A 15,538-nucleotide genomic window follows, 5' to 3' on the forward strand; every position below is an offset into this window, starting at 1 on the left:
ATTAGTTTTTGAATCGATCGGTTGAGCCGTTTAAAAGTTATCCCAAAAACCACTTCAGAAAAATTTTTTAGATTTCTCCAAATTTCTCAAAATCTATCGGTTCGAATCGCTTCTTGGAATTTTTGAAATTGAACCATAAAGCCGTTTAAAAGTTATTCCAAAAAAACCACATTTAAAAAAAATTTTTTTTTCAGTTTTTTGAAGATTTCTCAAAATCTATTGATCTGAATCGGTCGAAATAGTTTTCAAAATCTAAGTTTGGTCAAGCCCTTTCGAATGGCACCAACCACGATGAAATCGGTCAAGCCGTTCAAAAGTTATAAGCGGTTCACATACTTTCACACACACACACACACACACACACACACACACACACACACACACACACACACACACACACACACACATACATACAGACACCGTGACAACCTCGCGGCGATATTCAGGGAAGCTTCCTGTGACCTTAAAACGTCGAGATCTGATGAAAACTCGATTTTTGCAAAACGGGGTGAAAACAATAATTTCCCGATTTTCTTAGCGGGAAGTTAAAAAAATTTTTTCAAATGTGGCTTTTGTGGAATAACTTTTAAACGGCTTGATGGTTCAATTCCAAAAACTAATCAGCTCTTAACCTCAAAATACCACGTCGATCGCCACCAGTCCGGTCAAAATCGGTTGATTCGTTCGAGAGATATCGTGAACGAAAGAAAACCGAAAAAAGTGTTTTTTCGGAATAACTCCGAAATTCCTAGCGCGATCAATATAAAATTTAAAATTCTTTGTGAGGCTTGAAAAACTGCGTCAAATGCTGCCAACCGCGTGAAAATCGGTTCATTCATTCAAAAGTTATTGCGGTTTAAAAATTCAAAAAATAGTGTCACCAAATCCCTATCAGACTTTTGAGCTCGAAGAGCTCAAAGGCATAGGAAAACAATCTCTTTGAGCTTGAAGAGCTCAAAATAACCCATAAATTGTATTTTTGAGCTCGAAGAGCTCAAAAACGCCATTGGTGCAATTTTAAGCGCCTAAGTATGGAATTAGCGGGAAGTTGCAGGGATGGCCTTCAGGGTCAACCGTTTTCCTAATTTTTTTTTTATTCTGTTTGTTTTTACGACGTATATATGATAAAAAATGTCGTGAGAGAAAAAAATAAAGATTTCGACAGCTTTTTTGCCATCAAAAGTTGGAAAAAAAATTGGCTCTCATTTTTTTGGATAAAGTTTCTATTTTATCTTTTTTGATGTTTTTAATATATATATATATATATTTTTTTTTTTTTTTTGAAAAATACATAAAAAAACGAACAATTGAAAAAAAAATGATCAATTTGATCAAAAAAAAAAAAAAAATATTATGGCCCAGCATGGATGAACCCCACTTGTAAATAATTACCATATTTATTATATATAAATAACTCAGTAAGTAATTTTTAATTATAAACTATAAAAATTTTAGGTTATATATCGTTTATTTTTATGCAATTGGTTAACCACATATTAAGTAAATTGAACTACAATTGGAGTTACAAATACCGCATGCTGTAGCATATCTTACTTTTTACTACAGTTAACGCTTAACTACAATATTGGAGTAAATCTACCCACAGTTTGGAGTTGTCTCAGGTCATACTACAGCCTGCGGTAAATGGAACTACACACGGAAAAAGTAAGCTGTAATATTCACTCGATTCCGGTTAATTTTTATAGTTTCAAACAGTAAAGCGGACATCGGGGGTAGCCAAAATATAAATATTACAGAACTTAATGTAGAAAGTATAAAAGTCGCAATTTATAATTTGATATCCAAAATAAGTGATTAGTAGCTGTCACTATAGTCAATAACGACTCTTTTCATCTTTAAAAATTACAATTTCAAACAGTAAAAATTGCCATTTCAATATATAGTCGATATTATGAGGAGAAGGGGAACTCAGATGAAAGAGAAGGGGGTCTCACTCTGGGAGAATTTAACGTTTGAAACAGTAAAAATTATACTTTTAAAATATACATTTTATCAGTCCGAACAAGTCAATAATTACAGTTTGATTTTTAGCGTTGCGTTTAAAATTTACCGTTTTACTTTGTAAATATTGACGTTGCTTGTATTAGAAATTTACTAACTTTATTTTATACTTTTTACATATCATAAGATCATTTTTTAGGTACGAAATGATAAATATCAAAGTCTGAATTCTTAATTATTATACTTTAACATTTTAGACATTCACATAGCGAATATTACTGTTTGAAATAGTATTTTCTTCCATGTACAGAGTAAATTGTAACGTTTAAATGGTAAATATTATAAAGTGAATAGTAAAATCACGATTTTACTGTTTGAAATGGTAATTTTACCAGTTGATCATTACTTATTATAAATCGACTGTTATTTATTACAGTTTACTTTTTTCCGTGCAGTTGTTGCCACTACCACAATTTATTTTCCGTGTTGAAACGGCAATTTTTACTGTTTGAAACTGTAATTTTTTAAGATGAGAGAGTCGTTATCTACTATAGTGACAGCTACTAATCACATTTTCGATATTAAATTATAAATTGTGGCTTTTACACTTTCTACATTCTGTAATATTTACATTTGTGCCACCCGATGTCCGCTGTACTGTTTGAAACTATAAAAATTAACCGGAATCCGAGTGAATTTTATAGTTTACTTTTTTCCGTATATATAGATTTAAACTCTTGATGTTATAAATATAAATGTATTGTAGCATACGTAATGTCAACAATAAGCCGTAAACTTTTGTTGAATAGCTCAAGACGTATGAAATCAATACCAGACATATGGAAGGAAACAATTAAACAAAATAGTATAAAGTCCGGAAGGTAACGCGTAACATACATGCAACCAAAGAAAGACTAACTTAGTCACGCTATCGTTTTCGTGCACAAGATCTATGTGACTTATTGATGTCTCTTATTTTATGTATAAAATCCTCAATTGTTAGAATTTCAAATAACAATAAAGTTTTAAAAATGCATACAATAATATAACTTTACTTCTATTATTAGGATTACTAAAACTTTATTTCATATTTTTATTTTCTTTCTTTTACAGATTTAACGTCTGAACCAATTCGAGTAGATACAGGTAAGAATATTATTTTAAAAAGTACTCCTTTTATTTCTTTAGAAAATTTTCAAATTTTTTAACCTATCCAAAAAAGTGTTACGAATTTTAAAAAAATTGATTTTGGTTCTGCAACGATCTATTACTTTCTCAGATATTGACTTATAGAGACCACAATAAATTTCATAAAAAGTTAGTACTCATTTGACTCCAGCATAACATATGAGCGTCCTTAAGCGTTCCGGAGACTTGCTTAGTAATATTTATTTCCATAAATTATTAAACAGTTTTTAATCTACTTAAAAGCCAGTGAAGCATCGGGTAGGTTTGACTTAAACCAAGATGTGAATAATTCAGAAGTCACATGCAAGTCGGAAAGCTTTGAAGTGCATCGGTATAGTGTGGGCGAAAGTGCCAGTCGTAGTAGACTAATAGTAAGATTGAATGAAAGTGTAATGTGAGAAAAAACGAATAGAATTTTTTCAACAACTTCACACGAAAATAGCTTAAGTGCATTAGAATAAATCAATATTGCGATATATATCTGTTGTTAGAGTATATAATTAATAGTTTGAGAACTTGAAAATTTTGTTGCAGCTTAAGCCGTATTTTTTCGAGCAATATATGTTCAAGAAATAAATACTATGTACAGGTATTTTTACACACAGAAATAAAAATTTCTCGACTGGAGAACAAAATTCTTGGCTCAAGAAAATTTTCGGGTGCTTGAAGGAAGACCGAAGTTGTGTTGACCGAAGTTGACTGAAGCCATTTTTTCTTAATTCAAATGATCATAAATACTTGATACATAAAATTTTTATATTTGATCCAAGATTTTTAGATACTTTAGGGAAACAGAGCCACCTATTTCAGCTGAGAAAAAAATTTTCTCACCTTGAGAAAATTTTTCTCTTGAATATTCGATACTCATTTTATATTATTTTAGCGTGCAATTATACATATTGAATGAAAAAAATGATTCAATATTATTTGATCTTCCCATTTGACATGTTAATCATTAAAAATATTAATGAAAATTTACTTTTATCGAGATATTTAATTTTTTGGAGCAAGAGGCTAAATTTTCTTAAAACAACAAGATTTTCTTGACTCGAATAAATTTTTTTGGATCAAAATACGTATTTCTTAAAGCAAAAGAATTAATTTTGTTGAAATAAGTGAAATTTCTTGTGTCAAAAAAAATTTTTTTTTCTTACGAAAATAATTAGGAAGAAAAATATCTTCTTGGCTCAAGTGAACCTTTTTGTCTGTGCAGTTCTATAGAATTTTATAAACAAAATTAAAATGAAAAATATAAAAAAAAAATTGTTTAATTTTTTTCTTACACGGAAAAAACTACTCTGTAAAACTTTGATAGAAAAGTTTGTAAAATTTTATATATTGAGTCTGTAATTATGACAGAATTTTTTGAGTAATTATTGCTGAAAATTTATCGTAATAAATTGAAAGTTTGGGAAATCCAAAAGTGCACGCCTCGTAATCTCATTTTCCATAATAAAATGGATTGAAATAAAATACAAATACTTTTAAATCTTTCGCGCCATTGTCCACCCAGAAAAGAAAGGTACTGCGCATGTGTTGTAAACAAACCTTATTTTTATAAATTGTTGAGTATAGGCAAACCTAGCTACTTACGCGATAGTATATTACACCCCTCGGCTTCGCCTCGGCCAACAAACATGTGATCTGAGGTTTTCTTTTTTACTTCCCAAGTGCTGTATACTATTTTTTTGTCCGAAGAAAGCGGAAAGCGGCAACTTTGTTTAGCGCAGTGGGACGAAAGTTGTCACTTTCCGCCCAGAGGACAAAAAACTATTTTTCTGGCCGCTGCGCTAAACAAAGTTGCCACATTCCGGCTACGTCGAGCAGAAAAATAGTATACACACCTTGGCTAGTAAAAAGTAAAGCCTCAGATCACATGTTTGTCAACCTCGGCTTCGCCTCGGCCAACAATTACATGTGATCTGAGACATTTCTTATTTTACTGGCCTAGGTATGTAATATACTATATTGAAGATATTGATATTAGGAATTCTGTAAGACTTGCAGCAAAAAAGAATTATGTTAATTTCAAGTTACCTAAATTTGCGACAACTGTTTATGAGTTATCTTTTGTAGTTACCTGCATTCGTCTCTGGGAAGAATTACCAATCGATGTGATAAATGCTTCCAGTATAGAAATTTTTAAAAATAAACTTTATGATTACTTCTTTAATCTAGACATCTAAATCCAAACTAAATTTTCAGTTAAATCATTAAAATCATAATTATGAATGTTGTATACTATTAGCTATAATTTTCACTCATAGTATTTAAGCAATATTACTTTTATTTACATTTTATTATGTTTAAGTATATGTAAGTTCTAATATTCATGTTAAAATTAAAAAAATTTTAATATGTATTGTATTCACATAATGTATATTTTTCTTTTGCCATTTGGCCAGAGAAAGCTTTGGCATAAATCAATAAATTCAATTCAATTATTTACATAGATATAGATATACAAACGATAAGTGGATTTTAGTTTATTGTTAATCCACAGATTCGGTAGAATCTGGCGCCAAGTTCCTTTCAAATCCGTTGTAAACGGAGCGCCAGACTACCGACTATGTTTACTGTAAGCAGAACGGTATTTTGAGGTTGCAAAATTTTATTCAATTCTACGGTACTTCTTGTTCCTAAATTTTATAATATAACAGTAATTCATGCTTTATTTTACTGATATTAATTAATTATATTCAATTATAATAATTAATCTACTTGAAATTATTAAATTTTATCAGCACAAACTATAGCAAGCTCAAAAATTTCGATCCTGACTTTTTTTCTATGTAAAAAGTGACATGCTACAGACTACATAATTCGAGAATGCATGGTAATCTTCCAATAGATGGAAAACTACAGTTAAAAAAATACATTTCACAGCTTGCATCTACATCCGCCAGGGTGCGCTGGAATTGTTTTTACTTAAACTGTAGCTTCAAGGGGATAGTTTGCTATAAAAAATGCAGCCAACGCGAGATTTAAGTTGATACCAATTGTTAATTTTTATTATAATTACAAAAAATACTAAAATCCGAACAAAAACAGTTTCACTGTAAAAAAAAATCGCGCCAAGTCCACGTTCATAAGACTATTAAGAAAGAAAAATTTCTTATTTCTTTACAAAAAGATATAAAATAAAAAAATTAAAAAATCCAAGTGACCGATATGATTGTATTTGATTTTTGGAAATTAAAAAAAATTTTATTGTAAATTTGAAAATTAAAAAAAAATTTTGGAACGTACTTGGTGTGCGTCATTGTGTATTTCAATTTTTTCAAAGTCCTAGTAAATAGATTTTACGAATTTCATTTTAAGTAAAATATTTTGCAACCACGCACATTAAATATGTTCAAAAAGTTTTTTTTAATTTTCAAATTTACAATAAAATTTTTTTAATTTCCGAAAATCAAATACAATCATATCGGTCACTTGGATTTTTTAATTTTTTTATTTTATATCTTTTTGTAAAGAAATAAGAAATTTTTCTTTCTTAATAGTCTTATGAACGTGGACTTGGTGCGATTTTTTTTTACAGTGAAACTGTTTTTGTTCGGATTATAATTAAACTACATTGAATTAGACCGTGATCTTCGAAAGGACAGTTTTGGATAATACTAAAGCGTATAAGAAAAAATGGACTTGATCAGTTGTTTTTCGGCAGTTATCGTGACCACGCCAGTTTCCATACATACATCAGACACACGGGCGTCCACGAAATCATTTTTTTAAACATTTTTTTTATTTATTTAAAAAGCAAAATGTCTTTTAAAAGTGTCATAAGTGTTGAAACAAGTGTTTTTCCATGAGACTTTTGTGTAAATATTATTCTACAAGTGCGATAGAAAATAAATATAAATAATTTTAGTTAAAAAAATCATTTGATTTTTTTAAGGCGAGAGTAGAACATTATACCTCATTCGCTTCATTTATGAGGAGTGCAAAAGCTCTCATAATATATTAATTTGAAGTTTATGGAAACAAATTTATTTTCTGAATACTCCAATAAAATCTTCTTATACACATAGACAAAGTTTGAAAATTAATATAACATCATATAATAATATCGGATAAAGTTATTTTCTAATTTATGTCTGTTTATATGCTTAAACTTATATTATTGGCTCACTATGCTACTGTAAATTTCATTAATGTGTCCAGACAAACCAACGAAATTACGTTTGCTATATAATTATGTTACATCAAATACATACATACACAACAGAACATATCATAATAATAAATTCTTGATATGCATCCGAAGTACAGAGTTTTATCATAACTTTTAATGGAATATTCTGTTGTTAACATAAGTACCCATTTAGATAAGGTAAAATCTTCATTTAAGAGCTGATATTGTCAGGATTCATATTTTATCAAAATGCTACTTAGCATAGCCACTCAATAATATTATTATATTATTATACATATCGCGTTACTAAAGTCAAAAGGACGTATCTCAAAATATACGTCTTTTTGGATTTGCAGAACCGGAAGGGAGTTTAAGAATTTTGTTTTATTCGAAATACGCCTTTTTGACTTAAAAAAAAAAAAAATTTTAAGCCAAAAAAGCAATAATGTCCTAAAATTTATTTATTATATTTTTGCAAATAACGATATGAGACCGACTACAACAAATAGATATTCAAATACATCTACCTAAAAAATAAGATTTGTAACAGATAAAAGTCATTTGATGATAAAAGCTAAAAATTAATTTACTCTTGATTTTTTTTTTAATTTTCCTAACTACAAAATAAATTGAAAAAAGTATCAAAAGTCGACGAATAATAGCTTAATTAAAAGATAATCATGTGAACTTTAAAATAAATTCAATAGATTCAAGCTAACTTTTACGGCTTAAAAATTATTTAAAGAAAAAGGGTCGAAATACATTCATTGAAAAATTTTTTCAAATTTTCAAAATCACGGAATCAATTAAAAAAAATCAAAACTAGACGAACAATAGCTTAAATTGAAGGTAATTAAATGAAGTTTGAGATAAATTTAATAGATTTCACCTATCTTTTACATCTGGAAAATTATTTCCAATAAATATACGAAATTCAAAATTTTTTTAAAATAAAAAAAATTTTCGAACGCTCACAACTCTTAAATTAACCGGCCGATTTTGCTCATCTTCGAACTTGATCTTAGTATTGATCCACAGAATGAGCCCACAAAATTTCATAAAGATCGGTCGAGAATTGTGGGTGCAATCATACGTAAATACATACATAAACTTTTGAGCCAATGCCATTTTTCGACATTACTCGATGAAATGAAACATATTTGACAAAATTCTCTTAAAATTACAACATGTGACCGGCTATAATAGATAGATTTCTAAATAAATCTATTTAAAAATAGTTTAAGTACACTGTAAAAAAAGCGGTGTTAAAATGGACTCATTTTAACACCGCTATGTAACACCTGTGTATTAACACCGGTGTAGCGGTGCTCTTTTGCGGTGTTAAAAATCCGGTGTTAAACCGGTGTAATATCGGTGTAATACCGGTGTAACAGTAGAATAATTTTACACCGTATCGGAGTATGAATATTACATGATCCATAAAACACAATTAACATTCAATATTTATTAAAATGAGACAAGTAACATTTATTTAAGAATTTTCAATTTATAAAATTACGCAGAAATCGATTTAATGAATGTTATACAACAAGTTAAATAGTATTTACAATATTAAATGTTTAGGAACAATATAATAATTATTTTTATCGTAACCACGATGTTTCTCATAATATAATGGATGTTTTAAACATGAAAAATCTACAGCTGTGCAAAAATAAATTATCTATATGAAAATCATTTAAAAAACGTTCAAAATTGTCGTAAAAATGTTTAAAATTTGTTGTAAAAACACTCTATAACTGTCCAAAAAATGTTCCAAAATTGTCTCAAAAATATCCGAAAAATGTCTCAAAAGTATTCAAAATTTGTTCTCAAATAGTTAAAAAAATGTTTTAAGATTATTCAAAAAAGGTTCCACGTAAGATTTAAGGACAAAATTTCAACTAAATTGCTTCAAATAAATTGCATTGATTCTAAAATTATCTTAGAAGTATTCCGAAAATCTTAAAAAAAAATACTTAAAAGTTATGAAATAATTACTAAAATCCACTATTTTAGAGTTTCCGATTATCTATATGATGTCCTAAAATTGTCCTTTAATAATAGTGTTAAAGTAACACGGATCGAAAATTTACACCGAGAGAATTTCACACCATTATCCACAGATTCGGTAGAATCTGGCGCCAAGTTCCGTTCAAATCCGTTGTGAACGGAGCGCCAGACTACCGACTGTGTTCACTGTAAGCAGGACGGTTTTTTGAGGTTGCGAAATTTTATTTAATTATACGGTACTTTTTTTACCCAATTTGTTTATCATAACAGTAATTCATAATTTATTTCACCGTATTAATTAATTATATTCACTTACAACAATTTATTTACTTGAAATTATTAAATTTTATCAGCACATACTATAGCTCGCTCACAAATTTCGATCCTGACTTTGTTTTTATGGAGAAAGGTCAGCGCCACAGACTAGATAAAATAAAAATGTGTAGTAATCCTCCTATAGATACACAACTACAGTTAAAAAAAGTAATTCACAGCTTACATTTACGGCCGCCAGGGTGCACTGGAATTATATCTACATAAACTGTAGCTTCAAGGGGATAGTTTGCAGTAAAAAATGCTGCCAACGCGAGATTTAAGTTGGTACCAATTGTAAATTTTCATTATAATTACAAAAAATACTAAAATCCGAACAAAAACAGTTTCACTGTAAAAAAAATCACGCCAAGTCCACGTTCATAAGACTATTAGGAAAAAAAAAATTTTTTTTTCTTTTCAAAAAGATACAAAATTAAAAAATTAAAAAATCCAAGTAACCGATATGATTGTTTATGATTTTCGGAAATTAAAAAAAATCTTATTGTAAATTTAAAAATTAAAAAAAAAATTTTAGAACGTACTTGGTGTGCGTCATTGTGTATTTCAATTTTTTTAAAGTCCTAGTAAATAGATTTTACGAATTTCATTAAAAGTAAAATATTTTGCAACCACGCACACTAAATACGTTCTAAAATTTTTTTTTTAATTTTTAAATTTACAATAAGATTTTTTTTAATTTCCGAAAATCATAAAGCGACCGGTGTTACTGCTACACCGATTTCGGTGTTGAATTTAACACCGGAATTTTTAACACCGTACACCGCATGAACTCACACCGGTTTTTTTTTATAGTGTAGTTTCTGAGGATCTTAAAACGTCGAGATCTAACGAAAAATTGATTTTTGGACGTGAAACTGAAAACCCTAATCCATCCCAATTTCTTTAAATTTTCAATTTTTTGTATAAGTTTTCTGAAAATTCACCGAAAAAAATTGAAATGAAATTTTTAACTTCTCTTAACATAAATTGACAACTTCAAAAAACTCATATTATCGTATAACTGCAATATGGTTCTAATAAAGGCATTTTAAGGCCACAAAATTGATTGACTTTGACATGTTGAGAGTAAAGCACTACTATTACCGCTTGGCGTTTTAAGACGTGCGAAAGATTCATCGGGTTTAATTGATTCCTAGTCTGTTAGGTTCATAATTTACTCTTCTTCGAACCTTGAAGCGATGCAATAACGATACGAGTCCAAGTTTAGAAGCTATTGTCGGAAATGCGCGAGCGCTCTAAATTGCACAGCGTTTCCCACTGCTGAAGCTATAATTGTGCATGGGTATGGAGCCAGATGATTAATTACTAAAATGGACTCAATGGCTGTATATAACGATCTGAATACAAACTAGACTTGTAATTAACTAGCAGATATTTATTCATTCTGATTATTATTATTTACTCATATTGTATATCTATGATAAAAAAAAATTAATATCAAAATTTAATCTTTCCAATCTTTAAATTATATGGTTTAATTTTTTTTTGTTTTGAATTATATATTTAAAAATAAATATTAACCCTCTGGCCGAATTCGGTCTGTCAGTGAAATAGGGATACATAACCCGTCGCATACACGGAAAGAAAAATATGAGATCGATTCCCATAATTTTACGGAATTTTTCCTATGTCATTATAGAAACTGCAACCATAAATTATGAGAACAGTTCCCATCATTATAGGAAATTTTTCTATAATTATAGGAAAATTTCTTATAATTATAGCAATGTTACCTATAATATCTTAGGAACGATTTCTATAATTATAGGAATCATTCCTATAATTTATAGGAAGGGTTTCTATACTATTATAGGAATAATGCCCATAATATATAGAAATGAACCCAATAAATTATAGAAATTATTCCTATAAATTGTGAGAATAGTTCCCACACTGATAGAAGGATTTGTTTATAGTTAAAAATATTTGTTAATATTTAACAAATCATTTATTAGAGACCACTTTTTAGTCCTTAACAAATATTTCTTAGTATTTAAAAAGATTTATTCATATTTAATAAATGAATATCTGATTTATTAAATACAAACAAATCATTTTAAATACTAAGAAATATTTGTTTGATACTAAAAAATGGTCTCTAATAAATGATTTGTTAACTATTAACAAATATTTTTTTAATACAAATAAATCCTTCTATCAGTGCATAATGGTACGGAAACTATTTCCATACCATTATGGGAATTATTCCTATAATATTATGGAAATGGTTCCCATAATGGTGTAGGAATAGTTTCTATGCTATTATCGGAACTATTTCCATCATACTATGAGAATAGTTCCTATATTATTATAGGTATGATTTCTATAATATTATTCTAATGATTCCTATACTATTGCGAGAATATTTTAATAGAAAAAAATGCAGAAAACATTTCTATTATACACTTTTTGTCTAAAAGCTCCATTCAATCCTCTATATTATGAGAGAATTTTTTCACTATTCTGGAAATAAATTTTTGTTTGACACTATATAGAAATAATTCCCATACTATTAGGGAATTATTCCGATAGTATGTTAAGAATTATTCCTATACTAGTATAGGAATCGTTCCCATAATAGTATAGGGACAGTTCCCATACTATTATGGGAATGGTTCCCATAATGGTTTAAGAATAGATTCTATAATATCATAAGGATAGTTCCCATAATGACCTGGGAACTATCCTTATACCATTATGAGAATCATTTCCATAATAGTATGGGAACTATTCCTACACCATTATTGGAACCATTTCTATAATATTCTAGGAATAATTCCTATAACCATTATGGGAACCATTCCGAATTTTCTTTCCGTGTATACTGTCTGACCGCCACTACTAAATTTTTCTATTTGAATAGATATAAAGTTCTCCCTTTAAAATAATTGAGATACAGCTAAAATATCTTACACTGAGAAAACAGGTTGTTTGATTTAAATTCGTAGATTTATTTAAAATAATTGAAAAATACCTATTTAATATGAAAACATTTGTTTCATTTAAATTTGGATTACTTTCAACCAAATACTATTTTGTTTTGGTTTATTTGATTGAATTCGCCCATTTATTTCATTCAAATAAGATTTGTTAATAGTTAACAAATCTCAGTTGAAATAAATCATAAGACGTTTGTGTCGCTACTGTCGCTATTTGGGTTGTCGTAATTTTAATACCTTTATCCTCGCCTATTATAATTGAGTAATTGCACGCCTCATAGCGCGAAGCGCGTGAGGTTGTGCTTTATACTCGACTCGTCAAGGTCAAGCAATTTTTTGATCTTTAAATGTCTCTATCACAACCATATTACACTTATACAATAATATAAGTAGATGTACACGGAGAAAACACTTAAATTAAACCATCTTTTACTTTCTAAAATTATTTCATGTAGCTATTTTGAAACAAATTTTACGTGGACGTCCGGATGTCACCCCATTTTGGATGTACCAATGATTACTACCGAACAAATTGATATTTCAAGACCGGACTTTTTTTATTAGTTTACGAATGCGATGAACTGGGTCCGTATTTCATATCAGTGGCCTAGTTTACGTATTTTTTTTTTTAAATTGAATTTTTATTAAAATTTATTACGATATAACCGTACAAAGACAAACGAATTTTTCTTATTTGTCACGTGAAAACTATGGCGCCACTTGATAAAGCTAGATTTTTTTAGACTGCGTGCGCATATAACAAGAAAAAAGGGCGCTGAATTTAAAAAAAAAAAATACTCTGTAAGAAATTACTTAATTATAATTTTCTTTTTAACTTCCCGCTAAGAAAATTGAAAATTTTCAAAAATCGGGAAGTTATTGGTTTTACCCCGTTTTTCGAAAATCGAGTTTTCATCAGATCTCGACGTTTTGAGATCCTAGGAAGCTTTCCTGACAATTCCCGCGAGGGTGTCACTATGTCTGTATGTATGTGTGTGTGTGTGTAAGTATGTAAACCTCTTATAACTTTTGAACGGTTAAACCGATTTCATCTCGGTTGGTGCTATTCGAAAAAGCTTCACCAAACTTAGATTTCCTGTTAATTTGAACCGATTCGAACCGATAGATTTTGAGAAATTTGGAGAAATCTAAAAAAAAATTTTTTCTTAAGTGGTTTTTTTGGGATAACTTTTAAACGGCTCAACCGATCGATTCCAAAAACTAATCAGCTCTCAACCTTGAAAAACCACGTCGATCGCCGCCAATCCGGTCAAATTCGGTTGATTCGTTCGAGAGATATCGTGAACGAAAGAAAACCGAAAAAAGTGTTTTTTCAGAGTTACTCCGAAATTTCTAGTTTGACCAATTGAAACTTAGAAATTATTTATAAGGCTTAAAAAACTACGTAGAATGCCGCCAACCGCGTAAAAATCGGTTCATTCATTCAAAAGTTATTGCGGTATGAACATTCAAAAAATAGTGTCCTATGAAACTTCTATCAGACTTTTGAGCTAAAAGAGCTCAAAAGCATAGAAAAGGTATCTTTTTGAGCTCGGAGAACTTAAAACACACAGATTGTACTTTTGAGCTCGAAGAGCTCAAAAAAGCGGCCAGGTATTAACGGAATTAACGGGAAGCTGCAGGGATGGCCTTTAGGGTCAACCGTTTTCCTAATTTTTTTCTATCAGTTACACAATTTATTTTTTCTTAAAAAATGAATGAGCATTATGAGGCGTGCACTTTTGGATTTTCCAAACTTTAATTCTATTTTGTGTATTCTCTCTTCTAAAAAAATGATGGCCGGATGTCGTATCGTTTTACGTCACTTCTGTGACTATTTTATTCGGTTGTTGATTGGTCGATTGAGGAATTGGCGGGATTTTTGAAAGAATGAAGGCGAGCGGAGCGAGCGTGTTAAGTCTAGTATACATAAATTTTTGATTAATTAAATAATGGAAAAAAAAAAACTATCAAAATCCAACTCGGAACTAATAATTTTAGTTTATTAGAAGATACCCCAATATAAATTATATAAATAAACTCATCCTCACTTCTTTCATAACTCTAAAAATATTTCAGATATTATTTACTCTATTACAGAGCATGATTTCTTTATCGAAGTTCAAATATCACATTTGTTTATAGTTAACAAATCTGATTTGACTGAAATAAATGATTTTAAAGTAATAAAGAAATATTTGTTAATTATAAACAAATAACTATTTGATTGAAAAACATATCCTGAATAAACCATATCTTCATCTTAAATAAATTAATTTAATTGTGTCAAATAATAATTAGTTGGTGGTATTTAAATAAGAGATTTCTTTATAATAAACGAGTCTCATTGGATTCAAAAATTGTTCTCTCAGTGTAGAGAAAGAGTACTGTAGCATAGTGCTATATCATTTCCCCGCGGATGAGAAAAGAGCGGGGGAAAATACCCTTTCAGGCCGGCAAGAGGGTTAAATTAAATAGTGACTAATTATAAGAAACATATAATTTCGTACAATGAACAGTTAATAGGCGTAGTTCAGCAAGCATTGAGCGCACTAATTAACACTAGTAGACTAATCAAATTTTAAACATTAGCGTTAAAAAAAATTAACCATCAAAAATGTAAATGACGTTGACAGCGATGCAATAGAGGTAGAGAGAAGAAATTATTATAAATTGAAGAGTGTAATTCGTATTTCATAGATAATTCCTCAATAGCAAGGCGTAATACCATCCAATCCAGCTTGACACGAATCAATATTTATTTAATTTAAAAAGTTTGATTGCAAGGTATATATTATATCAGATAGAAAATTATATTTCTGAAAGAAAAAGTTCAAGCGGCTCAAACATTTTTATTTTCTGGGTTTATTTATATTACTTAATATTTACGAACAAATATCAGTTTATTGATAAATATAGTTCCTGATTGAAATGGATTGGATGATGTTAATTTAATATGAGTTAT

At 29.2% G+C, this 15,538-nt stretch overlaps 1 protein-coding gene and 1 long non-coding RNA gene across 2 annotated transcripts in view; one reads left to right on the forward strand and one right to left on the reverse strand.

The window, feature by feature from the left end:
* Positions 1–15,538, forward strand: part of LOC123271216 — a 353,707-nt gene that overhangs the window by 302,223 nt on the left and 35,946 nt on the right. The window contains exon 6 of the mRNA XM_044737478.1: positions 3,076–3,108. The gene's annotated coding sequence lies outside the window, so the exon portion shown is untranslated. The remainder of the gene's footprint in view (positions 1–3,075; positions 3,109–15,538) is intronic.
* LOC123271233 lies at positions 5,809–8,455 on the reverse strand. The gene is made up of 3 exons (XR_006510809.1): positions 8,391–8,455; positions 7,683–7,684; positions 5,809–5,819 (listed from the first exon to the last, which is right to left on the reverse strand). It is a non-coding gene; the product is annotated as an uncharacterized LOC123271233 (long non-coding RNA).

Source organism: Cotesia glomerata, linkage group LG9, assembly GCF_020080835.1.
Source record: "Cotesia glomerata isolate CgM1 linkage group LG9, MPM_Cglom_v2.3, whole genome shotgun sequence".
Taxonomy (NCBI): domain Eukaryota; kingdom Metazoa; phylum Arthropoda; class Insecta; order Hymenoptera; family Braconidae; genus Cotesia; species Cotesia glomerata.